The following is a 24825-nucleotide window of genomic DNA, read 5'->3' as shown; positions in this document are numbered from 1 at the left end:
TCCTAACACATAACCCAAATATTCCTAAAGTAGTTTATATACGTTTTCAAAAACTTCTTCACAAATAGAGGCTGGAGAACAGGTAACGTTGTTAATGGAAATAATTATCATATGTAAAAAATAAGTGATTTTTCTGACCTAAAGGATTATTTATAAACCTTAGATGTTTCAGATTCAAGTTTCACTTGTTTGGGTCAAAGGCATAATGGTATTAATGGAATAGCTACAGAAAAAAGTAGAGCTAAGAGTAGACATGGCATGAAAGATGAGTAGAGAGATCATCTATGCTATTCTCCAGGACAGTGTCTGTTTACCCTTGTTGTCAGGATATAACTACTAATAGTTCCCCTTTCATTCTTCAGGTAGCCTCATTTGTGCTAATTTCCAGCTTTGAATACCAGAAGGTGATGGTGACCCAAGATGGCTCAGGGCAGTAAGTTCTTTAGGTATGGTGGATAATGATCATTTCTTGTTTAATATTAATTTCTTAAAATTTTTTAAGTGGAGAGTTAGTGAGTAGGTCTTTATAACAATTTTGGAATTTCCAAAGCTATAAATTAGGTGAGATAATTGCAATTTTCTCAATCAAAATCTGACGAAAAGAAGATCACATTATAGATATTGTTACTTGGTAAGTATTAGGTACATTATGACATTAGAAAAGTTGCCATTATACTAACCAGTGATTAATTACTGATTCCACTGTAAAATGATCATAATGAGAGGGCCTAATTCATTGGGCTATTTTGAGGATTAGGTGAATTAACATACATAAAGCATAGGCCTGGTCCACTATGAAGGCCTGGTTCAATGACTGGTAGATTTTTTTCTTCTTGTTAGGTTGTTATTATTATTATTACTCTGGCTACTACTCTTCTTAGGAGAAAGAAGCTACCTTTTGTTGCTAGAGCTTGTTCTTCATATTACATCTATCTTTTCTGATTCAATCACTGATGGTTCGAACAAAATGGTTTCTATTTCCTTCAAGTATGAGTTGATTTTCTTAAGGCAGTGACTAACTTTAAATAGAATGTCAGAATATCAGATACTGAAACTCTGAGATCTAGTCAATATTTATAGAGTGTGTATTTACTATCTGTTAGTGGCTGAGGGTTTAAAGATATTTTAAGACATAATTCCTGTTTTAAAAAACAATGAGTCTTTTTAAAAATGTTTCTCAAGCTTCGTTTTTAAATTATCACCTCCATAAGGGGAAAAATAAGTTAAATTTAAATTTAACTATTCTAATCAATAAATTAAATTAACTTAAATCTGATTTCTCCCTAATGAGAGAAATTACATAGGAATGAATACATTTTGTCAGGTGGAGTTGAGATTTTGAGGGCCACAAACTAATGCATTATCTAGGATTTTTTGGTGCCCCCCAAACCAATTTTTGCCCTCATTTAACATGCATAGCCTAGAAGATAATACACCTAAAACCATTTTGACAATACTCAATGTAAATGTTGTAATATAGACAACTACTTTATTCCAAGAAAGTTTGGATTGGGATTAATAGCCTGAGAGGCTTCTGCACCAGGAATTCACTTTTACATGAACTTAACCACAACCTACCACTGGTGATAAACCAGTAATGATTAGTTTGGTATTAGACATGGTTTAAAGAGTATCTAATAATATTACTACCTTCTAACTATGCTATTTTTAAAGTAAAAAAACACAATAAAGACATAAACTTCAACTCTTCCCCCCCACCCCGATATTATAGTGGGGGAAAAAAAAAGCACAGTGCAGGGAAAGTCATTCTTATCAAGAAATCAGAAAATTTGGATTCTTGTGCCAATATTAAACATACTCGTTTAGTCAAGTCAAAATAGCTTTCCTGTATCTTTCAAGATATTCATATGGTTTTCTTCTTTAATCTGTTAATGTGATGAATTCACACAGATTTTTTAAAATGTTGAATAATTTAAAAAAATCTACTGAAGTGATAAAGTGATAGATTTTCTAATGTTTCATCCTTCCTTTCATACCTAGATAAATTCCTTATATTCATGATATTTGTTTCTGTACACTGATGAATTCAGCTTTATCTATTTTATATGGAGTTTTCATGCGTATGTTTGTAAGGATGATTGGTGTATAATTTTATGTTTTATGTTATGTTTGCCTGGTTTATCATGATTTTATTGGCTTCATAAAATGTCTTGGCAAATAGGTGACAATTTTACATGGGTCTCTGTGTATCTGCATATCTTGCAAACAGAAGTAATAACTGCCTTTGTTCTGTACTATTTTTTGAAAGATATTCCTATAGCAAACACTTTTGGCAGATAGTATGTCTCCCTCTGGGAAGGTGTGATTTGTAGCCTTAGAATATAGCATATTTAATGCTGTTATAAAAGAATTGAATTTTATAAGCTCGGAGCTCCATGTAACACACTTCACTTTGTGTGTAGTTATCGCCTGGGCCTACCTATATGCTCTGTGAGAAAGAGGGCTCAGGTGCCCACCACAAATTCTGCTGTTTTGGCTACTTCTCTGAGTAATAGACCATCCTTTGTTTCTGACCCAGAAATCTTACGCTTTTTGCAGGCATCCATGAAACTGGAAGACTAACCTGTTAGCTTGCAAATAGGGTAAATCTTAGACCCTTAAGGGTTCTCAACGTTGACAATTTTGTGCCCTTTTTACTGTCTGAAACAATGTGCATAAAATTAAAATCTTGATGGTTTGGTAAATACAGCCTGTAAAATGATTTGGGTCCACTGTCTTTTTAGGTGTAGGGGTAAATTTTTAAATACCAATTCTTTATTAGTTGGATCAATTTATTAGTTGCTGGTCTGTTCATGTTTTCTAAGTTTTTCTTGAGTTGGTTTTAGAACTTTTACGTGACATTTTCCATTTTATCCCAGTTTTCAAATGTATTGGACTAAAATTTGCACAACTGTGGTGCATTTAGGGCTCTTCACAAATAATCTGGTCTCCTTCTGAGTACGTGGTTTATTGTGCACTTCCCTGCCCCTTAGAAGTTAGGCACGGCCGTGAAACATTACCAATGAAAATGACTGCTCAAACAAAATACTGTGCATCACTTCGGGGTACAGCATTTATCAGTTTGAGAGGCTGCATCAGTCTTTTTTCCTCCTCCACAGCAGCCACCAATATACCAGACAGAGGCTGCTCAGCTGTCCTAGGTCCTAAAGCTTAAGATTATGTCCAGCAGAGTTCTCAAGGGGAAAATATTTCAACATTACTATCAATTCTAATTGAAAATCACAGAGTAACCCTTAAAGCTACCAAAAAGAGAAAAAGGGTAATAATCACAAGAGTTGAATCTGACTTCTTTTCTTTTTTTTTTCCTACACATGGAAAAGTCCCCTTGGAGAAATGTCAAACTGTTTAAAATAGTGAGAAAGGACTGTGAAGAAAATCTGCAAGTCACAATCAGGTTGAGCAAGTGTATAAAGAAGAACTAGGATTTCTGAATCTCAAACAGGTACTTCTGCCACTTTATAAACTCTACTTTATAAAAACAGTTTTACCCCAGAAGGATTTCTCCCATGTCCTAGAAGATAAAGGCTATCACTTCCTGCCTCCCCCCAAATAAGTTTCAAATTTACATTCAACATCAAAGACCATAAAGTAGGTTCCATTATTTTGAAGATTCTTTCAGAGACATAAAGACTGTGAACAATTATCTCATACATCTTTTTCAATTTTCAGCAACTTTCACAGTGCTTATACTGGGCACTAAATATGTTTGTTGAATGGATGGATGAGTGAGTGCCTGTATATAAGGAAACACATCAGAAAATAGAATGAATAATTAGCCTATTTTTTTGAGAATGGCTCAAATCAAGACTCCCAAATATATTTTTAGCTGGAATGGAATATTATTAGGAATGTATTTGAGATACATTTTGTAGTTCTTAAGAAAAAATATCCTTTAGAGGTTACTTCAGAGAGCTTTGAAATTAGTATGTGTTCTGCACAGAAGTTGTTTGTGTGACTTGTCATGTATTTCTGCCCAGAGCTGCACATAGACAATCAGGGGGCACTTGGTTGGTTTGTACTCTGTATCTGGCCTTGGGATCAGAACTGGTCCTTCTGTTCCTGATATCAAGAGGGATTAACTTGTCATCACCTCCTTGAGCCAGACCAGGCTGGCCCCGTGGGATGCATCAGGGAGGGAAGAGAAATGTGCACATGCCCAGGCTCCTAAGACTGTGAGATACGTAAGAGAAACAGAGAGAAATTAAAAAAAAAAAAAATCCAGCTCCCTCAGGACTGCAGTTAGGCAAACTTAATGACTAATCACAAATCATACATAGGTAGTATATATATAATGCCCTGGAGGAATAGTTGGTTGCAAGTCTCACCTGAGGGGAGGCCAGTCTGCCAAGCACCCTCAGTGGGGACTCCAACCTGGCTGTTCACCACGGGGCTTCTGCAGCCAGAAGGCTGGATGCTGTGAGTACCTGATTTGATGCATTAGACAAAGCCTTCTTTGTTCTTCTCTCCCTCTTAGGTTTACTATAATTGTTTAATTCCTTTTATTCCCTTTCCCTTGTAATTAATAAAGCTTTCCTCCCTGAAACCAAAAGTGCGGCTATCATGAATTACTATTACTCAGAGCAGTATTTAAAAAGGAAAAAAAATCATCTGGCATATGCCAAGCATTGGGTTAAGCCCTCAGATAAATCGGTAAGCTAGATGGACACACTGCATGCTCAGAGTTCAATGCTCAGAGTTCATGCTGACTTATTGGTTCTTACTTCACTGCAGTAAGCACTGAATTCATCAACACTTTACAAATAAGGAAATTAAGGTTTATGGAGGTAAAGTAATTTATATTAAGATTTGAACCTAGTTCTTTCTCTCTCATTTGGGGACAGCTTGAGTCCCAGTTCTGCTAGTTAACAACTATGTGATCCTGAGCAAGTTACTTCACCTTTCTTACTGAGTTTCTGGAGTTGAAGAATGAGGACAATAAGATACCTTCCAGCTTCACCCATCTTACATCTTACCCATCCTACAGCTTACATGTAGTTAGATGCTTTAAAAAAAAAAGATATGTGTGCTATCCTTCATGTGTGATGGGACAGACAAAAGGTTGAAGCACGGTATTTTACTGCTCTGTATTATCCTATTACATAAGACGTTTGTAGTGTCAAGTTGATTGATATAAATAGGCCTTAGCAGAGGTGGAGTGATATTTTTATAGTCAAAGTAGGTATAGAGTTACTCTGTTAATATACTTGAAAAGCTAATACACAATGGGTTTCAAATGTCATCTTTATCTCCTATATTTTTTTAGGATACCAGAGTCAAATGTATAAATCCTGCAGAATCAATTATTTTCTATTGAATAAGTTAAAGTACACTGTGGATTACTTATAATTCTGTAACACTGGTTTGATTTTCAGTATACAGTTGATCCTGTATATAGTTGATCATATACATGGATGTGAGCTGTGTAGGGCCACTTCCAAGTGGATTTTTTTTCCAATAACTATACACTTTTTTAAAATATTTTTTTAATTCTCAAGTTAGTTAACATACAGTATCGTCTTGGCTTCTTGAGTAGAACCAGTGATTCATCTCTTACATATGACATGCAGTGCTCATCTGAAGAGTGCCCTCCTTCATGCCTGTCACCCATTTAACCCACCCCTCCACCCCGATCAACCCTCATTTTATTCTCTGTATTTAAGAGCCACTTATGGTTTGCCTCCCTCTCTGTTTTTATCTTATTTTTCCTTCCCTTATGTTCATCTGTTAAGTTTCTCAAATTCCACATATGAGTGAAATCATATGATATCTTTCTCTGACTAACTTACTTTGTGTAGCATAATGTAAGTGTATTTTCTTTTCCTAATGATTTTCTCTTGCTTACTTTACAGTATGAATACAAGATAGAATACATATACAAAATACGTGTTAATAGATTGTTCATGTTATCATCAAGGCTTCTAGTCAACAGGTTATTAGTAGTCTGGAGGAGTCAAAAGTTAAACACACATTTTCAACTGCATTTTCAAATGTTCAAGGGTCAACTACAGTTTATAATGTTACCAAACCAAATCATAAAAATATTTAAGTTTTTGTTTCTGTTAACCAGGTAAAAATGAATACCATGATTCCTTTTTAAAAATATTTTTTATTGTGGTAAAAAATATATAGAACATAAAATTTTCCATTTTAACCATTTTTTACTATACAACTCAATAGCATTAATTACATTCACAAAATTGTTCAACCATTATCACAAAGGGAAACTTTGTAGTCACTGAGGAATAATCTCCCAATTTCCTATTCTTCTCAGTCCCTACTAACCTCTATTCTGCTTTTTGTCTCTATGAATTTGCCAACCCTAAATATCTCATATGAATCAGATCATAGAATATTCATATTCTGTATCTGGTTCTTTCATCCAGCATGTTTTCAAGGTTCACTGATATTGTAGCATGTATCATAACTTCATTTCTTTTCATGGCTAAATAATATTCCCTTTTATGTATATACCACATTTTGTTTATCCATTAATTTGTTTATAGATACTGGGTTACTTCCATGTTTTGGCTCTCATAAATAGTAAGCACTGAGATACAACTATCTATTCAAATCCCTTCTTTCATTTCTTTTGGGTGTATATCCAGGAACTGAAGTCATGGTAATTCTGTATTTAGCTTTTTGAGGAAACTCCAAAGTGTTTTCACAGTGGGATGCTTCATTTTACATCCCTACTAGCAATCTATGAGGATTCTTATCTCTCTGTATCCTTCTCAACACTTATAATTTTGTGTTAAAACTTTTTTATCATAGCTAGTCTAGTATGTGTGATTTCATTGTGGTTTTCATTTGCATTCATTCTCTTAGTGACTAATGATGTTGAGCATCTTTTAATGTAGTTACAGATTATTTGTACATCTTTGGAGAAATGTCCATTCAAGTCTGCTGCCCTTTTTAAAACTGGGTTGTCTTCTTGAGTTCTATATATATTCTGGGTATTAAGACCTTATGAGGTAAAAGATGTGCAAATATTTTCTATTTAGGTTGCCTGTGTACCTTCTTGATAATCCTTTGATGCACAATATTTTTAATTTTAATGAAGTTCAATTAATTTTATTATAGTGTTCATGCTGTTGGTATCATATGTAAGAATTCAATAGTCATGAAGATTTACTCCTATATTTTCTTTAAGAGCTCTAAGGTTTTAGCTCTTATATTTAGGCTCTTGATCCCTTTTGAGTTATTTTTTTGTATATTATATGAGGCAGAGGTCCAGTTTTATTCTTTTGCATAGGGAAATCTAGTTGTCTTAGCACTATTCACTGAAGAAGCTACTCTTTCCCCATTTAATGGACTTAGTTTCACACCCTTGTCAAGAGTCAACTGGTCACAGACAAAAGGGTTTATTTCTAGATTTTATGTTCCATTGATCTCTATGTCCTTATGGCAGTATCACAGTGTGTTGATCACTCTAACCTTGCAATACGTTTTGGAATTGGGAAGTGAGAATCCTACCAAATTGTACTTGTCTTTTAGGATTTTATTTTTTGTTGTTGTTATTCAGGGCCCCTTGAATGCAAATGAAAACCACACTAGGATCACACCTACTACAATAGCTCTAAAAAGTGCTATTATAATCTTGGTAGGGATTGCACTGAATCAATAGATAGCTGTGGGTAGTAGTGATATCTTAATATTAAGTTCTCTAATCCATGAGCATGAGATAACTTTCCATCTATTTATGCTATTTTTTTTTTATTTCACCAGTGTTTTGTAATTTTTAGTGTACACATTTTTCACAGCTTTGGTTAAAATTTTACATATTTAGTCTTTTAAAAGGATGCTTACAATAGTGTGAAATTACTTTCTTAATATCCTTTCAGATTGTTCACTGTTGATGAACACAACTGATATTTGTGTGTTGATCTTGTAACTTGCAGCTTTGCTGAATTTTTTATTAGCTCTATAACTTTCTTTTAGATTCTTTGGGATTTTCTATCTATAGGATTATTTCATTGCTGAGTAGAGATAAATATAATTTGTCCTTTCCAATTTGGAAGTCATTTATTTCTTTTTCTTACCTAATTGCTCTGGCTAGAATTTCTAGCACAATATTGAATAGCAGTGGTGAAAGCAGGCATCCTTGTCTTGTTCTTGATCTTAGTGAGAAGGCTTTCAGTCTTTTGCCTTCAGTTTGATGTCAGTTATGAGTATTTCATGTATGCCCTTTGTTATGTTTAGAAAGTTACCTTCTATTCCTAGTTTTCTGAGTTCCTTTAAAAAAAAGATGTTTGAGGAGAAGGAGTTCGTTAACATGGCAGAGAAGCAGGGGGACCCTGGGCTTTTCTAGTTCCTCAAACACAGCTGTATTGAGGTAAGATCACTTCGAAGATCCAGGAGATTGATCTGTGGACTGGGAGGAGGAGCTCCATGGTTGGAGGGAGAGAACATGGAAGGTGCAAGGGCATGGAAGTGAACTGGGGGAGAGAAAATCAGCAGAGCTGTGGAGGGGAGGGAACACTTTCATGGAGAGACAAAAGGGAGAGAAGGGGAGACGGGCTGAAAGAGTACAGCATTGGGTTTGCACAAGTGAAAAACCTCTCTGGATCATGGACTGGGGAGCAAGGAGTACTGAGTGTTGCAGGGGTTTTTGCAATGAGCATTTGGAGCTCAAACTCTGATGTTTTGGAAGTATGTGACTTTGAGTTTCTCTGGAGTGGAGCTGTGGCATGTGCTCCTGGGGAGGAGGGACTGGTGGCCCTGGAGTGCATTGGTGGGGTGTAGAGATCTCCGAGGTGCACTGGGAGAGAACACTCCCCTTCTTGGAGTACTTTTGTAAGAGGGTCTATTTCCTCCCCAAGGACATAAGACCCTGTAGGCACCAGCAAAAAGCCTGTCATCAGCAGAGGATAGGCACACACAGAGGAAATATAAACTTTGCAGCTTTTAGTGCTACTACCCCATAGACCGTGCACACTGTGCAGGTGTGGGACTGTTGCTCAGGGACAAAGGACTTCAGACACAGTGTGAAGAGGCTCTGCGTCAGAGAAGGGGGTGCATCCTTTAAGACTTGAAGTTTTGAAATCCAGCTGCATGCCACAGAAAAAACGCAGACTTGTGGCACAGGGTGAGCTGCCTGCCCTTGTTAGTCTGTGAAGGCTGCCGAACAGCAGGGGGGGTAATGTCTAGGAATGAGAGATTGGGGTGGTGCTATTTCCTCTCAACACCAACATGGGGGGACTTCAGAGAGCAATGCAGAAGCCTGACTCGCTTACACCAAACCCTCCCCGCCCTCCCCATGCCTGGCAACTGCTTATTTACTGGGGCAAGGCTGACTCTGAGCCAACACAGCAGGCCTCTCTTCTAGAACACCAGCACAGCCAGAACCCTGCACGCACCAAGTATACTGAGAATCAAGTGCTTCAAAACGACACCTGCATTTCTGGTGGAAACAGGACTGGGTTGACTTTTTTTTCTTTTTTAGTCTGAAATCAGGCTCATAGTTTGTTGTCTTTCTCATTTCCTTTTCTCTTTTTGGAGGGGATCAGTCTTCTTTATTCTGTTTCTTTGGAATTAGCCTTCAAGTTTTTTGATTCTCTGTTTTTTGTTACGATCCTTTTCTCTTTTTTTGGGATAAGAGTTTTTCTCCCTTTTTTTCCAGGCTTATTTTAACAAACAAATCAAAGCACACCTAGTAAAACATCTGAACACTCCCCATTGCAAACAAGGAAGAACTCTGCAGAGGATGGACCAGTGGGAAAGAGCAGCCAAAACGCAATAGCAGAGTGCACACAGCATACACCAGAAACACTTCCTGAAGTGCCAGACCCTGGACAGTTTGTGACTCCTTTTTAATACAGCATTCCTCTCAGGTATAGGAAACACAGCAAGGAATTCTCCCCAAAAGAAAGGTCAAGAAGAAATCACAGCCAGGGACTTGCTCAAAATAGATGTAAGTAATATATCTGAACAAGAATTTAGAGTAACAGTCTTAAGACTATTAGCTGGGCTTGAAAAAAGCATAGAAAACACCAGAGAAAGCCTTGATATAAAGATTAAAGACCTGGAAACTAGTCAGGCTGGATTAAAAAATGCTATAACTAGGGGCGCCTGGGTGGCTCAGTCGGTTAAGCGGCCGACTTTGGCTCAGGTCACGATCTCGTGGTCTGTGAGTTCGAGCCCCGCGTCGGGCTCTGTGCTGACAGTTCAGAGCCTGGAGCCTGTTTCAGATTCTGTGTCTCCCTCTCTCTGACCCTCCCCTGTTCATGCTCTGTCTCTCTCTGTCTCAAAAATAAATAAACATTAAAAAAAAATTTTAAAAAATGCTATAACTGAGATGCAAAACCGACTAGATACAGTCACAATGAGGACTGGAGAGGAGAGAAGAGGTGATACAGAAGATAAAATTATAGAAAATAACGAAGTTGAAAAGAAGAGGGAAAGGAAACTATTAGATCATGAGGGGAGACTTAGAGAATTTCATGATGTGGTATATACGTATATAATATACACACATAAAATGAGACAATATCCATATCCTAGGAGTCCCAAAAGAAGAGCGGGGGAAAAAGAGGCAGAAGGTTTATTTGAACAGATTACAGCTGAGAACTTCCCTAATCTGGGGAAAGAAACAGACATCCAAATCCAGGAAGCACAGAGAACTCCCATCAAAATCAACAAAAACAGGTCAACACCCTGACATATCATAGTAAAACTTTCAAAATACAAAGATAGAGGATTCTGAAAGCAGCCAGGGACAAAAAAAAAATTCTTAACCTAGGGGTAGACATACATAAGGTTAGCAGCAGACCTGTCCACTGAAACTTGGCAGGCCAGAAGGGAGTGGCAGGAAATATTCAACGTGCTGAATGGGAAAAATATGCAGCCAAGAATTCTTTATCCATCAAGGCTGTCATTCAGAATAGAAGGCGAGATAGTGTTTCCCAGACAAACAAAAACTAAAGGAATTCGTGACCACTAAACTAGCCCTGCAAGAAATTTTTTTTAAGTTTTTTACTTCGGAGAGAGAGTATGTGAGTGATGGAGAGGCAGAGAGAGAGAAGGAGACAAAATCCCAAGGAGGCTCCACACTGTCAGCGCAGAGCCTGACGCAGAGGTCGAACCCATGAACTCTGAGATCGTGACCTGAGCCAAAATCACGAGTCGGATGTTTGACTGAGCCACCCAGGAGCCCCAGTCCTGAAAGAAATTTTAAGGAGGACAGTTTGCGTAGTGAAAAAAAAAAAGTCCAAAGCAACAAAGACTACAAAGGACCAGAGACGTTCACCAGCAAGACCAACTCTACAGGTAACACAACGGCACTAAATTCTTATCTTCAATAATCACTCTGAATGTAAATGGACTAAATGCTCCTATCAAAAGACAGAGGGTATCAGAATGGTTAAAAAAAAATAAGATCCATCTATATGCTGCCTATAAGAGACTCATTTTAGACCTAAAGACACTTGTAGATTGAAAGGTAGGAGATGGTGAACCATCTATCATGCTAATGGATGTCAAAAGAAAGCCAGAGTAGCCATGCTTATATCAGACAAACTAGATTTTAAAACAAAGCCTGTAACAAGAGATGATGAAGGGCATTATATCATAATGAAGGGGTATATCCATCAATAAGATCTAACAATTGTAAATATTTATGCCCCCGACTTGGAGATTATGACATGAGATACCACCTTATACCTGTCAGAATGGCTAAAATTAACTCAGGAAACAACAGATGTTGGCAAGGATTGTGGAGAAAGGGGAGCCCTTTTGCACTGTTGGTGGGAATGCAAGCTGGTGCAGCCACTATGGAAAACAGATGGTGGTTTGTCAAAGAATTAAAAATAGTACAGCTGCTGGGTTGTAGGGTAGTTCTACTAGGTATTTATCTGAAGGATTCAAAATGCTGATTTGAAGGGGAAAATACACTCCACTGTTTATAGCAGCGCTATCAAGAATAGCCAAATTATGCAAAGAGCCCAAATGTCCATCGACTGATGAATGGATAAAGATGATGTGGTATATACGTATATAATATACACACATATACAGTACACATATATATATGTACACACATTTATATATATACATGTATATGCACAATGGAATATTACTTGGCAATCAAAAGAATGAAATCTTGCCATTTGCAACAATGTGGATGGAAGGAGAGCGTATTATGCTAAGTGAAGTAAGCCAGAGAAAGAAAAATACCATATGATTTCACTCATATGTGGAATTTAAGAAACAAAACAGATGAACATACGAGAAGGGAAGGAAAAATAAGATAAAAACAGAGAAGGAGGCAAACATAAGAGACCCTTAAATTGAGAACTCAGGGTTGCTGGAGGGGTATTGGATGGGGGATGGGCTATATGGATAATGGCATATAAGGAGGCATTAAGGAGGGCACTTGTTGGGATGAGCACTAGTTGTTATATGTAAGTGATGAATCCCTGCGTTCTACTCTTGAATAGAGTAGAATGTCCAATACTTTTTATCCATCAATCAAGTTAGTATTTCCCCCCCTTCATTTTGTTAATATGGTATGTTACATTAATTTTCTTTGAATCACTGAACCACATTCCTAGGATAAATACCATTTTGTCACAGTCTGTAATTACTTTTCCAGTACTTTATGGAGGAGTTTTGCATCTATATTTATGTGAGATACTGGTATACTCTTCTTGTGATGTCTTTACCTGGTTTTCATATTTGGGTAATGCTGGCCTCAGAATGAGATGGAAAAGTGTTCACTTCTCTTCATTTTTCCAAAACAGCTTCAGAAGGATTGATGTTACTTCTACAAATTTTGGTAGATATAACAGTAATGTCATTTGGTCCTAGACTTTTCTTTGTTGAGATGGTTTTGATTATAGCTTCAGTTTCTTTACTTGTTATAATTCCGTTGAGATTCTTCTATTAATCTTTGAGGGAGTTTGGATAATTTTTTTCTATGAATTTGTCCATTTCAAGCAAGTTATCTAATTTCCTAGCATACACTTGCTTATACATTCTCATAATCCTTTTTATTTCTCTAAGGTTGGTAGTAATATCTCTATTTTCATTTCTGATTTAGAACCACACTTTTTTTTATTGATTCTCTATTGCTTTACTATTCTGTATTTCATTTACCTCCATTCTAATATTTACTGTTTGCTTCCTTCTGCTAGCTTTGGGTTTATATTGCTCTTAGTTTTCTAGTTCTTCAAGATGCCAAATTGTATTACTGATTTGAGATCTTTCATTTTTTTAAAAATGTAGTTGTATAGCTATAAATTTCCCTTTGAGTACTGCTTTTTTTAATCTTCAACTTGAGTTTTTTTTTGTTTAAATTGAATATATTTGATATACACACATGTATATAAAACGTGTAAATTTAAGATGTATAATGTGTTAATTTGATGTTTATATATTGTAATATAATTGCAGTTGTATTTAGCACCTCTATAATATTATATAATTATCTTTTTTAATGGTTGTGATAATTTTTAGATGCTTAACAGAGTTTGATGATGATGATTATTTTCCTTATGCTGTGTATTGGATTTGTATGGCTTATTTACTATTCATTGCAAGTTTGTACTCTTAAGCAACTTCAGCCTTATCCATCCCCCATCCCCTGGTTACCATCCTTTTACTGTTCTTGGTACATTTGACTTTTTCAGTTTCTATATATGTAAGTGATATCATACAATACTTTTTGTCTGACTTATCTTACTTGGAATAATATTCTTCTTTCTCATTGCTAAATAATATATATAATGTACATAATATATAATAATATACACACACATATATCTTTTTTATTCATTTTATTCATTCACCCACTGGTGAGCATTTAGGTTGTTTTCATATCTTGGCTGCTGTGAATAATGCTGCAGTAAACATGGGTGTGCCTATTATTTCTTCAAATTCCCGTTTTCATTCCCTTTGGATATATACCTAGAAGAATTCCTGGATTGTATGTAAAAATTGCTTATTTTTACTTTTTTGAGGAACCTCCACATTGCTTTCCATAGTTATTACACCAGTTTACATTCTCTTGAACAGTATGTAAGGATTTCTTTTTCACCACATCCTTGTAGTCTCTTGTCTTGATGACATTACCTCACACTTGTTAGAATGGCTATCTCATGGTGGTTTTGATTTACTATTCTGGGATAATTAGTAATGTTGAGCATCTGTCCTTAAGTCTGTTGGCCATTTTGATGGTCTTTTTGGAAAACTATTTAGTTCTTCTGCCCATTTGCTATATGAGTTCCTTATATATTTTGGACATTAGCCCCTTATCCAATATATGTTTGAAAAATTTTCTCCCATTCTGTAGGTTCCCCTTTCATTTGGTGTGCAAAAGCTTTTTAGTTTGATGTAGTCTCTTTTGTTGATTTTTGTTTTTGTTGTCTGTGTTTCTGGTGTCCTATCAAAAAATCACTGCCTAGGCCAATGATGAGAAGGTACTTCTCTACATTTTCTTCAAGGAGCTTTACGATTTCAGGTCTTAAATTTAAGTCTTTAATCCATTTAATTTTTATGAGTGGTGTGAGACAGGGGCCTAATTTCATTGTTCTGCATTTGTTTCTCTAGACTTCTCAGCACTATTTATTGAAGAGACTGTCCTTTCCCCATTGGGTATTCCTGGCTCCCTTGATGAATATTAGTTGACTCTGTATGCTGGGATTTTATTCTGGCCTTTCTATTTTATCCCATTTGTCTATATGATCAGCACCACACTGATTTTATTACCCTAGTTTTATATTATAGTTTGAAATCAGGAAGTATGATATCTCCAGGTTGGTTCTTTTTTTTCCCTCAGAAATGTTTTGGCTACTTGGGGTCTTCTGTGGTTCCACACAAAGTTTATGATTACTTCTATTATATGTTAAGAACGTCTTCGGTATTGGGGTGCTTGGGTGCCTCAGTCAGTTGAGTGCCCGACTTCAGCTTGGGTCAGAATTTCATAGTTTGTGGGGTTGAGCCTCACATCAGACTCTGTGCTGATAGTGTGGAGCCTGCTTGGGATTCTGTCTCCCTCTCTCTCTACCCCTCCCCACTCTTTCTCTCTCAAAAATAAATAAACATTAAAAAAAGAATGCCTTTGGTATTTTGATGGGTATTGCATTGAATCTGTAGATGGCTTTAGGTAGTATGGACTTAAAAATTTTTTTCTTAATGTTTATTTATTTTTGAGAGAGAAAGACTGAGCTCACACAAGTGGGGGAGGGGCAGAGACACAGAATCTGAGGCTGTCTTTGAGCTGTCAGCACAGAGCCTGACGTGGGGCTCGAACCCACAAACCGTGAAATAATGACCTGAGCCGAAGTCAGTCACTCAACCAACTGAGCCACCCAGGTGCCCCAGGGACTTTTTAACAATATTAATTCTTCTGATCCATGAACATGGAATGGCTTTCCATTTGTTTGAGTCTTCTTCCATTTTAGCAAAATTTTGTAGTTTTCATTGTACATTTCACGTCCTTAGTTAAATTTATTCCTAAGTATTTTATTATTTTTGATGCTACTGTAAAAGGGATAGTTTTTTTTTTTTTCAGGTGTTTCCCCTTTTAGTGAAAAGGAACACAACTGATTTCTCTATGTTGATTTAGAGAATCTAAATCTAAAACTGAAATTATTGACTAGTTCCAACAGTTTTTTTGGTTGATCCTTTGGGATTTTCTGTACCTAAGATCATACCATCCGTAAAGAGCAACAGTTTTACTTCCTCCTTTCTGACTTGGATGATTTTTACTTCTTTGGCCTAATTGCTCTAGCTAGGACTTCCAGGACTATATGGAGTAGGAGTGGTCACTTATTCCTGACAGTAGAGGAAAACATTTCAATTTTTATCCATTGAGTGTAATGTGAATTTTATGTTTCATCTTACTGATATGTTGTATTACACCAACTGATTTGCATATGTTGAATCATCCTTGCATCTCAGGGATAAATCACATTTGGTCATGGTGTATAACTCTTTTGCTATGTTCTTGAATTCAGTTGGCTAATATTTGGTTGAGAATTTTTTTAAATTTATATTCATCAGGGATATTATAGGTCTATAGTTTTCTTGTGGTATACTTACCTGGTTTTGTTATCAGGGTAATGCCAAGCTTGTCGTATGAATTTGGAAGAGATTGAGGAGGATTGGTATTCTTCTTCTGATGTTTGGTAGGAGTCACCAATGGAGCCGACTAGTCATGGGTTTTCTGTGTTAAGAGGTTTTTGTTGATTCAGTTTAGGGAGGTTGTGTGTTTCTAGAAATTTATCCATTGCTTTTAGGTTTCATAATTTTTGATATAATTGTTCACAGTAATCTCTTAACCTATTTATTTTGGTAGTATCAGTTGTAATGTCTCCTGTTTTATGTATTTATTCTGAGAGAGAGAGAGAGAGAGAAAGAGAGAGAGAGAGAGAGAGAGAAAGAAATATCCCAAGCAGGCTCTGTGCTGTGAATGCAACCATCAGATAATGACTTGAGCTGAAATCAAGAGTTGGATGCTTAACTGACTGAGCCATCCAGGCACTCATCTCCTGTTTTATTTATTTTGGGAGAGAAAGAGAGAGAACACAACTGGGGAAGCAGCAGAGAGAGGGAGAAAGAGAATCACAAGCAGATTCCACACTGTCAGCAAAGAGCCCGATGCAGGACTGTAACTCACAAACTGTGAGATCATAACCTGAGCTGAAATCAAGAGTTGGACACACAACCGACTGAGCCACCCAGTTTCCTCTCCTGTTTTAGTTTTAATTTTGAGTTTGTTTTCTCTTGGTAAGTCTAGCTAAAGGTTTGTCAATTTTACAATTTTGAACAACCATTTCTTAGTTTTAATGATCCTTTGTTTTGATTCTCTGGTCTCTATTTCATTTATTTCACTCTGATCTTATTTCCTTATCTCTGCTAAGTTTGCACTTAATTTGGTCTTTTTTTTCTAGTTTCTTGAGGTGTAAAGCTAAGTTGTCTGAGATATAATTTTGTATGTGTTTATTACTATAAACTTTTCTCTCAGAACTGCATTTGCTGTACCTCATATGATTGATATGTTGAAAAAATGCAAGTACAGCCTAATTTTTATAATTCTCTTCTGATTTCTTCCTTGGGTCATTCATTGTTCAGAAATTTATTGTTTAGTTTCCATATATTTGTAGATATTCTCACTTTCTTCTTGTTGATTTCTAGTTTCATAGACAATTAGTATAATTTCAATCAAAATTTGTTAAGATTTATCTGAATAATGTTCCATGTGCACTTGGAAAATGTATATTCTGCTGCTGCTGCTGGATAGATTATTCTATTTACATTTAAAATGCAAAAGTGTAGTTGAATACCAATGTTTCCTTGTTGATTTTTTGTCTAGATGACCTATCCATTGCTGATAGCTGCTGCAGTACCCTATTTTTATTGTGTTGCTGTCTTTTTATCCCTTTTAGACCTGTTAATATTTACTTAATATATTTTGGTGCTCTAGTGTTGAGAGTATATGTATTTATGATTGTTATATCTTCTTGATGTATTTTGACCCTTTTATAATTATATAATGACCTTTTTTCTTGTTACTGTTAATTTTTTTTTTTCTGATACAAGTATGGCTACATCCATTTGCTTTTTGCTTGCTTGGAATATCATCTTTTTTTTTTCACTTTTTTATTTATACGTATATGTAGAGCTGAAGTGAGTCATCTGAGGTTATGTTGGGTCTTTTTTTTTTTTTTTAATTCATCCAGCTCCTTGATGCCACTTGCCGGTGAGTTTACTCTGTGTAGAAAGCAAGCACCTAATTCAGAAACCCCAAAGAACTTTTATCAGTGACATCTACCAAACGATAGCCAAGTAAAGAAGCAATTTTTAATAGGCATGTTAGCACTGCCATGGCTGTCCCTTCAAAGCTTGAGGCAGAGGGAACACAAAAAATGAGGCACCTCTCAGTCCTTCCCCTCAGAAAAAGTAGTAACTGAAATGGATAATAAACAATATGCTTGGTAAAGAATTTAAAGTAATGATCATGAAGATGCTCAACGGACTGGAGATAAGAGTGCAAGGACTCAGAACTTCAACAAGGAGAAAAAAATACTTAAAAAATCATATTTGAAACACACAATAACTAAAATGAAAAATACACTACAAGGAATTAACAGATTATAGGATGCCAACGAATGGATCATAGGAAGCACCCAAACTTAAACGGCACACACTCAAAAAAAAAGGGAGTGGGATCAGTTAAGGCATCTGTTGGACAACATCAAGCAAACAAAAATTCACATTATAGGGTCTCAGAAGAAGAAGAGATAGAGTTCCAAACAAGAGGAACCCCAGGCAGTCCATACCACAATACATAATACTTAAAATGTTAAAGGATAAAGAAGAGGATATTATGCTCAACACCACTCATCATCAGGGAAATACAAATGAAAACCACAATGATAGCACCTCATATCTGTCAGAATGGCTAAATTAACAACACAAGAAACAACAGGTGTGAGAAATCAAATAGTGATGTCCTGGGTTAGGAAATTATAGGGTACACATTGCAAAGCAGACCACTGCTTTCTGGCCTTGCTGAAAACAGTGGGCCATGTTTTGCTTACCTAGTTAATGTGTATCTAAGGGGGCACACCTTGTGTTGCTTATCTAGTTAATGTAGATCTAGGGGTTGGCTCCTGCCTATGCTCATAAATTCCTTAGACCATGTTACCATACAGATTATTTTATCTTGTTTTCCATCTTGTTTTCTACATCTGCTCTTTTGTAGTTTGGGGAATGCCTTAACTTGTTTTTCTGCATGCTTTCAATATGTTCTTACTGGCATATAGCCCACTGACGTATTGCACAATGTTTCCTTAAATGTATTAATAAATACGGGAGCTTGACAGCAGCTTGGGGAGACTTCCCTTAGCCTTCCTCTCACCTCTCTTGACTTGCATAGAGTCTTGAGTAATCCTTTCTGCTGCCCTTGGTTTTGCTGGATAAAGTTGAAAGCTGAACCCAGAAATAGGTCATGGTGAGGATGTGGAGAAAGAGGAACCCTCTTGCACTGCTGGTGGAAATGCAAACTGGTGCAGTCACTCTGGAGAACAGTATGGAGGTTCCTCAAAAAAATAATAGAGCTACCCTGCATCCTAGCAATTGCGCTATCAGGTGTTTACCCAAAGGTTACAAAAATACAGATTCAAAGGAGTACACGTACTGCAATGTTTATAGCAGCATTATCAACAATAGCCAAACTATGCAGAGAGCCCAAATGTCCATCAATTGATGACACACACACAATTGAGTATTACTCAGCCATCAAAAAGAATGAAGTCGCGGGATTTACAATGATGTGGATAGAGCTAGAATGTATTATGCTAAGCGAAATAAGCCAAATGGAGAAAGACAAATACTATATAATTTCACTCATATGTGGAATTTAAGAAATAAAACAGGTGAACACATGGAAAGGAGGGGGAAGAGAAGAGAGGGAAACAAACCACAAGAGACTCTTAATGATAGAGAACAAACTGAGGGTTGACTGAAGGAGGTGGGTGGGAGAGACACTAAGTGGGTGATGGCTATTAAGGAGGGCATTTGTTGTGATGACTGCCAGGTGCTGTAAATAAGTGATGCATCACTGAATTCTACTCCTAAAACCAATATAGCACAGTATAGCAACTAAAATTTTAAAAACTGTCTCATGAAAAAAGAGAATCTTAAAAGCAGCAAGAGAAAAAACTAGCCCCTTATGACTATAAGCAGATTTTTCAGAAGCTACCTTGTAAGTCAGAAGGAAGAAACATGATATATGCAAAGTGCTAGATGGAAAAACCTACACCCAAGAATACTGTACCTGGCAAGGTCATCATTCAGAAATGAAGGAGAGGTCAAGAGTTTTCCAAACAAAAGTTAAAGGAGCAAACTCGTCACTAAATTGGACTTACAAGAAATGCTAAAGGGACTTCTTTAAGGAGAAAAGGCCCTAATTAGGAACATGAAAATTATAAATATAAACATGTAAAATATTACAACATATGTATAAAACTTGGAAAGGGGAGTAAAAAAGTTTTTTTAGAATGTGTTCAAACCTAAGTGACTATCAACTTAATATGGACTGCTATATGCATAGAATGTTATTTTTATACACATAGGATGTTAAATATGAACCTTATGGTAACCACAAACTCAAACTGGTAATAGATATCCAAAAAAAAAATAATAAAAATAAAGAAAGCCAATCATAAAATTCCAGAAAGTATCAACAACAAGGTAAGGGAGCAAGAGGAGGAAGAGAAGGACTACAAAAACAACCAGAAAACTACTAAAAAAACGATACACCTATCATTATTTTGAGAGTAAATAGCTTAAATGCTCCAATCAAGTCACAGGTGACCAAATGCAAATAACAAAACAAAACAAAACACCCAACTATAAGCTGCCTACAAGAGACTCACTTCAGACCTAAAGGCACATACAGCCACATATAGTAAAGGAAAGGAAACTTTTATCACACAAAAAAAGACTTTGAAACAAATAGTGCAACAAGAGACAAAGGCATTACATAATGATAAAATAATGAATCAATTAGGGGAACATAACAATTTTAAATATATATGTATCCAAGATTGGAGCACCAAAAATAAAGGAAGCAAATATAAACAGACTAAAGGGAGAATTTGACAGTAATATGTTAGTAGTAAGGGTCTTTGACATGCCATTTACATCCAGGCAGAAAATCATTAAGAAAACAGTTTTTGAATGACACATTATGTTCATCTGGTCTAACAGATATATATAAGACATTCCATTCAAGGGGCACCTGGGTGGCTCAGTCGGTTAAGTGTCAATTCTTGGTTTCAGTTCAGGTCACGAGCTCACAACTTGTGAGTTCAAGTCCTGCATCAGGTTCTGTGCTGACAGCATGGAGCCTGCTTGGGATTCTCTCCATCTCTCTCTCTCTCTTTGCTCCTCTCCCACTTGTTCTGTCTCTGTCTCTCTCAAAATAAATAAACTTAAAAAAATGTAAAAAATTAAAAAAAATAAAACATTCCATTCAAAAACAGGGTATTCTTTTCAAGTGCATGTGGAGCATTCTCTAGGATAGATATGCTACACCACAAAACAAGTCTTAATAAATTCAACACTATTGAAATCTTATGATGTACCTCTTCTGACAATAACAGTATGAAACTAGAAATCAATCACAAGAAAAAAACTGGAATAACCACAAATATATGGAGGTGAAACAACATGCTACTAAGCAGCCAACAGGTCAATGAATATATCAAAGAGGAAATAAAAAATGGGGACAAATGAATATGAAACCACATGATCTAAAATCTTTGGAATGCAATGAAAGCAGTTCTTAGAGGGAAATATATAGCAATACAGGCTTATGTCAAGAAACAAGAAAAATCTCAAACTATCAAAGGACAAGGATAGTAGAAGGAATGAAATAATAAAGATCAGAGCAGAAATAAAATAGGGACTAAAGAAAACAACAGAAAAGATCAATAAAACCAAGAAAAAATTTGTTTGAAGCAAACAAAATTGGCAAACCTTAGCCAGGCTCATCAAGAAGGAGAAGACACCAATAAAATAAAAAATGAAAGAGAAGTAACAACTGATACCACAGAAATAGACTGGATTTTAAAAGAGTACTACATAAAATTATATGCTAGGAAATTGAACAACCTGTGTCAGCAAGAAGTAGAGAATTTGAGTAGACCAATTAAAAGTGAAAGAATTGAATTGGTAATCAAAAAACTCCCAGGAACAAACGTCCAAGACCAGATGGATTCACAGGTGATTCTACTACACATTTAAAGAAGATTAATCAATACCTATTCGCCTAAAACCTATTCTCCCAAAAGTATTCCAAAAAATAGAAGAGTAAAGAAAACTTCAAAATACTTTCTACAAAAAAGAAAACTACAGGCCAATATGCCCAATGAACAAAATTATGGCAAAAATCCTCAAGAAAATAATAGCAAACTACATTCAACAATACATTAAAAGGATCTCTCATCAGAGTGAAGTGGGATTTGTTTGAGGAATGCAAAGATGGTTCAATATTCACAAATCAATTAATGTGATATATCACATTAACAAAATGAAGGATAAATATATGATTATTACAATAGATGCAAAAAACCATTTAAACAATTTAACATGTGTTCATGATAAAAACTTTCAAGTTGAACATACTTCAACATCATAAAGGCCATATATGACAAACCCACAGCTAACATTATACTGAATGATGAAAAAGTTATGGTGAAAATGGTGAGACCTTTTTCTCTAAGATAGAAAAAACAAGGAGGTCCACTTTCACCACTTGTATTCAACATAATACTGTGGGTTCTAGCTGTAACAATTGGACAAGAAAATAAAAGGTACCCAAATAACTAAGAAAGAAGATAAGCTGTCACTATTTTCAGATGAAATGATATTATACATAGAAAACCCTTGACAACCAAAAATTGTAGGAATTTTGAATTCAGTAAGGTTGGAGGATGCAAAATTAATACTGAGAACTTGGTTGCATTTCTATACACTAATAATGAAGTAGCAGAAAGGAAAATAAGAAAACAATTCCATTTACAATTTCATCAAAAACAACAAAAAACATAAGACCTAATCAAGGAGGTGAAAGACTTATACTCTGAAATCTATAAAACATTGATGAAAGAAATTCAAGAGTATGCAAAAAGGGGAAGATATTACATGCATATAGGTTGGAAGAACAAACACTGTTAAAATGTATACTACCCAAAGCAATCTATACATTTAATGCAAACTTTATCAAAATAACAACAGCATTTTTCACAGAACTAGAACAAGCCTCACATTTGTATGAAACCCAAAAGACCTTGAATAGCAGAAGCAATCTTGAAAGAGAAAAAGCAAAACTGGAGGCATCACAATTTCAGATATCAAGTTACATTACAAAGTGCTAGTAATTAAAACATTATGGTACTGACATAAAAACAGACACATAGATCAAGGAATAGAACAGAAAACCCAGAAATAAGCCCATAGTTACATGGTCAATAATCTTTGACAAAGGAAGAATGAATATGCAATGAGTAAAGGCAATCTCTTCATCAAATGGTGTTGGGAAAACTGGAGAGCCACATAAAAAGAATGAAATTGGACCACTTTCTTTCACCATACACAAAAATGGATTAGCGGTGCCTGGGTGGCTCAGTTGGTTAAGTGTCCAACTCTTAACTTTGGCTCAGGTCATGATCTCATGGTTTGTGGGTTTGGACCCTGCAATGGGCTCTGTGTTGACACTCTCCCCCTGACCCCCCGCTTGCATGCATGCTCTCTCTTTCAAAATAAGTAAGGTCTAAAAAATGTATTAAAAAAAAGGATTAAAGACCTAAACATGAAATTTGAAACCATAAAAATCCTTGAAGAGAGCACAGGCAGTAATCTCTCTGACATTAGCCATAGCAATATTTTTGTAGATAGGTCTCTTAAGGTAAGGGAAATAAAAGCAAAAATAAATTATTGGGACTATATAAAAATAAGTTTCTGCACAGGGAAGGAAACAAGCAACAAAACTAAAACGTAACCTAATGAACAGGAGAAGATATTTGCAAATGACACAGCTGGTAAAGGGTTAATATCCCAAATGTATAAAGAACTGGTACAACACCCAAAAACAAAATAATCCAATTTAAAATGCAATCTCTATCAAAATACCAATAGCATTTTTCATAGAAGTAGAACAAATATTGTTAAAATGTGAAGGGAACCAGAAAAGATGCTGAATAGCCAAAGCAATGGTGAGGAAGAGGAACAAAGCTGAAAGTATTACAATCCCAATTTCAAAATACACTATAAAGCTGTGGTAATCAAAACAGTATGATACTGGCACAAACAGAGACACATAAACCAAGGAAACAGAATGGAAAGCCAAGAAATAAACCCATGCTTATTGCTCAACTGATCTACAAGAAAGGAACCAAGAGTATACAACAGGGAAGACAATCTCTTCAACAAATGGAACTGGGAAAACCGGACAGCTACACGCAAAAGAATGAAACTGGACCACTTTCTTACACTATACACAAAAATAAACTCAAAATGGATTAATGACCTAAAACCATAGAACTCCTAGAAGAAAACACAAGCATCTCTTTGACATCAGCCTTAGCAACATTTTTCTAGATGTCTCTTCAGGCAAGGAGGAGACAAAATAGTATAATTATAATAGGAAAAGTAAAGTATGTTATAGCAAAAATCAACTATTGGGATATGTGAAAATAATAAGCTTTTGCAGAGCAAAGGAAACCATCAACAAAATAAAAAGGAAAGCTAATGAATGGGAAAGGATACGTGCAAGTGATATATCCAGAGAGGGGTTAATATCAACATGTATAAAAAACTGTATACAACTCAACAACAAAAATCCAAAAATTCGCTTTAAAAAGGGTGGAGGACATTAACAGATATTTTTTTCAACGAAGATACACAAGTGGCAAACACAAATTAAAAGATGCTCAGCATCACTAATCATTAGGGAAATGCAAATCAAAGCCACAATGAGTTATCACCTTACATCTGTGTCAGAATAGCTAAAGACAAGAAGTAGCAAGGGTTGACAAGAATGTGTAGAAAAAGGAACCTCATGTACTATTGGTATGAATGTCAACTGTCAGAGCCACTGTTGAAAGCAGTATAGTTTCCTCAAAAATTAAAAACTGAGAATACCATATGATCCAATAATTCAACTACTGGGTATTTAGCCAAAGAAAAGGAAAACACGAATTCAAGAAGATTCATGAATCCCTCTGTTTACAACAGCCAAGATACGGAAGCAACCCAAGTGTCTACGGATAGATGAATGAATAAAGAAGATATTGTATG

The 24825-nt window shown here is 35.8% G+C and overlaps 1 protein-coding gene across 1 annotated transcript in view; it reads right to left on the bottom strand.

The window, feature by feature from the left end:
* RNF180 (ring finger protein 180) overlaps nt 1–24825 on the bottom strand; it is a 211313-nt gene that overhangs the window by 5582 nt on the left and 180906 nt on the right. The gene's annotated exons all lie outside the window — the stretch shown is intronic.

The sequence above is a fragment of the Prionailurus bengalensis genome, chromosome A1, assembly GCF_016509475.1.
Source record: "Prionailurus bengalensis isolate Pbe53 chromosome A1, Fcat_Pben_1.1_paternal_pri, whole genome shotgun sequence".
In the NCBI taxonomy this organism is placed as follows: Eukaryota; Metazoa; Chordata; class Mammalia; order Carnivora; family Felidae; genus Prionailurus; species Prionailurus bengalensis.
Note: the sequence above shows the minus strand (reverse complement) of the source record. Positions and strands in the feature narration are given on the sequence as shown.